Here is a 3,234-nt window from a genome sequence, read left to right on the forward strand (position 1 = left end):
AGGTGAGTCTGGGATTTTGGCAGCATGAGCATCCAGCACAGATTCATGGAGGTAGGGTGCAAGTGGGTTAGTTTTCTGTCAGTGTCAGTGTCCAGCAGAGTTTCATAGATGCAAAGCGGAGGTGAGTTTTGCTTCCTATCAGTATATGTATCTAGCTCAGATTCATGGAGGCAGAAAAGGTGAGTTTGGTTTTCTGTCATTACTGCATCCATCATAGATTAATTGAGGCAGAGTGAAGATTAGTTTGGGTTCTGTCAGTGTCGCTATCCAGCGCAGATTCATGGAGAGAGAGGAAAGGTTTTTTCGGGGTCCTGTCATGACCTGTATCAAGCACAGATTCATGGAGATGGGGAGAAGGTGAGTTTGGGTACCTGTCAGTGCAGGTCGCCATCACAGATTCATGGAGGCAGCAATGGAGCTTATGCCCAGTACAAGATCCGGCAGCAACTGCAGTGACTGCATTAGAAAGCGATATCTAAAGCAGCCTCGTGGAAACAACAGAATCGTGTTTGGACCAATATCATGCCCAGCAGCATCAGTGGCATCTACTTTGCTGAGGTGCATCAAGGCCTCTTTGTGACAAAGGCATCAGCGGAGTCAAGATGCTGCCAAAGATTGGGCGTCTTTCATTCCGACGGTGATAGAGAAGGGGACACATGCCTGACCAGCATGTTCATGATGGAGCACTTAGCAAGGACTATATAATCTTTCAGCACTCCCAGTCATCTCAACCTTATCTTGAAATGCTCTCCTCATACCCTCAGACAATCTGCCTGAGGAGTTAAGAGTACTTCCACTTCTGTGAATTAATGCTCACCATTCCCACAGTTCAAAGATGTGGAGGTTCGGGGATTGTCTATGTTAAGCTAACCATAGTGCACAGGGAATTATAGGTTAGATGTGTAAGCCATGGGAGACGCAGGGGTACAGGGATAAGGTAGGGCCGAATGGGCACTTTCTACACTCTGGGGATTCTCTGATAATGTGAGTTAGCATGTGGATGTGACGTTCAGCTGAATCAACGGAACATTCGGCATGTTCTGTCCTTCAGACGGGTACGTGCACCATCCACGATAACAGTTAACATACAAACACAGCGAAGGACAGATCTGAAGAGTCAGGAATAAAGGTAATTATTTTAGTCTGTCTGCTTCTCCCATATGACCCATTGGGCTGGTCAGTCACTCTAATATAAGCTGCAATTTTACATGAAAAGGAACAACTTACGTTTGGAGTATGAGCTATAAGAAGTTATAAACGTTTGATGAGAAATCTTCGAATTATGTGCTCATGTCGTTGTTAGGTCTGAGTGTAAATATGGTCCTTTGTTAAGAGAGGTGTTTACTCTTTAGGAATGTCATTTACCATGCAACGTGCTGGGTTGACATTTGGCATATTGTGTGTAATTAAGAAACTTGGCTTGAATCTATACTCAGGAGACGTTTTTGCGGAAGTTGCTTTACGGTTGATGTTGTTCCTCCTGAAGCCGTTGTTGTCTTTCTACACGTCACAGTTGCCCCGAGCATTGGATTTGATTGGGATCAGCCTCTTGCTTGCAAATCCCAGCTCTTTGTCTCAGTGCCACACACTTTCTGCTTGTTCTTCAGTTCATTCTTCAAGTCCTTACCCCAGCTCTTCCACACTCTCATGTCTGGACTCATTGTAGATGACTTGTGCGTTATTATCCAGGACAGCTGTTGCTTTTGTTTTAGGTTTGTGTCAACACTGAATAATTGTTCCTGTGGTAATCTGAGGCCACGCAGGCTTTAATTTCATTGTCTGCCCATCCACTCTGCTCCGCAAAATCCAGCGTTTCATTGGCCAAATATACAACTGAATGAAAGAAACACTCTCTTCATATGACAGGCGTACGTGATCTGGTGACTGGGCATCACTCTAAACTAAACCTATTTTCTGGCTATGTTTTATTGAGGTGATGGCCTCTCACTCACTGGCTGGCGAGTCAACATTAACAGAGTCTCCTCTTTTCATGAAGCCCCAGTGTACGTATTGTCACTCGGGCACTGAGCTGGACAAGAGAAGGGTTTTGCACAAATGACAGCACCAAGGAGTGGTAATTACCAGCCAGAGGCCAGTGGCCCTGCTCAACAGGAAGGCAGTAACATTTAATACAACAACAACCTGAGGGCTGGTATTGATCTTTGGTAACAGACCAACAATAAGTGATTGAGTGAAAGGAGGGGAGGTGACGATCACAGCACAGCTTTGTGTAGGGGTGTGTTTGGCTGGGGTGGAGTGTGCTGCAGTAAGGTCACAGAACAGCAGGTGTACCCTTCCTCAACTGGTACTTGATATTTCCTGACCCCTAAATCTACAAGCAATGCTGAACACATTTGCATGTCGTTGTCCTCTCATGTTGAGCACCTCACTCACCCCTGAATGAATTATATTGGCATTGGGATCAGAACTCTCAGTATTATAAATTGCCAATTTGGCATCCTCAGTTTGGACTCCAGCACGAATACTCGGCTTGTGATTCATTACACCTTTAGTCCCTAATTTACACTCCACAGTTGGGGAAACGACATGATCTCAAGAGTTAAAGTGAGAATGACACCCCTTTCCATCAAGGCATGACGTGACATCAAGGAGACCAAGAAAATATTGAGTGAATGGGAATTGGAAGAAAAAGTTCCTTTAGTTGTAATTATATCGAACACACTGGAAGGTGTTTGCAGTTACTTGATGTCTTTCTGCTCAGGACATGTCGATCGGCGTTCCTCAGTGTAGCCTTCTTGGTACAGCCATCTTCAGCTGCTTCGTCACTGGCCTTCGAACCAAAAGGTACGCAGAGGGAATATCTACACGATTGTCAGCACTATTTGAATTTATCACATTTTGAAGAAATCTGTGTCCAATGCGGCAAAGTGTGGACGATATCTCCACTTGCGAAGATAAATGACAAATAACATTCTCACCAGACAAGTGCCGGACAATGACATAATCCAACATGGGAGAGAATTTAACCATTACTGAATCGCACACTATCAACATCTCTGAAGCCTTTCCATCAACGAAACAAAGGCAAGGATATGGTGAAATACTTCCACTTCCCTGGATGACTGCAGCTCCGACAACAAAGAAAGAAACAGTTATTTTATTGGTTGTCTGCTGTCGACATTGGACAGATTGGACAGTAGATCTTGGAAACGTGCAGATATAACAGAATTGCTGATAAGGGTGATTTGAAATTCCCCAATTCTAATTGGAACA

The sequence above is a fragment of the Chiloscyllium plagiosum genome, chromosome 26 (assembly GCF_004010195.1).
Source record: "Chiloscyllium plagiosum isolate BGI_BamShark_2017 chromosome 26, ASM401019v2, whole genome shotgun sequence".
NCBI classification, from domain to species: domain Eukaryota; kingdom Metazoa; phylum Chordata; class Chondrichthyes; order Orectolobiformes; family Hemiscylliidae; genus Chiloscyllium; species Chiloscyllium plagiosum.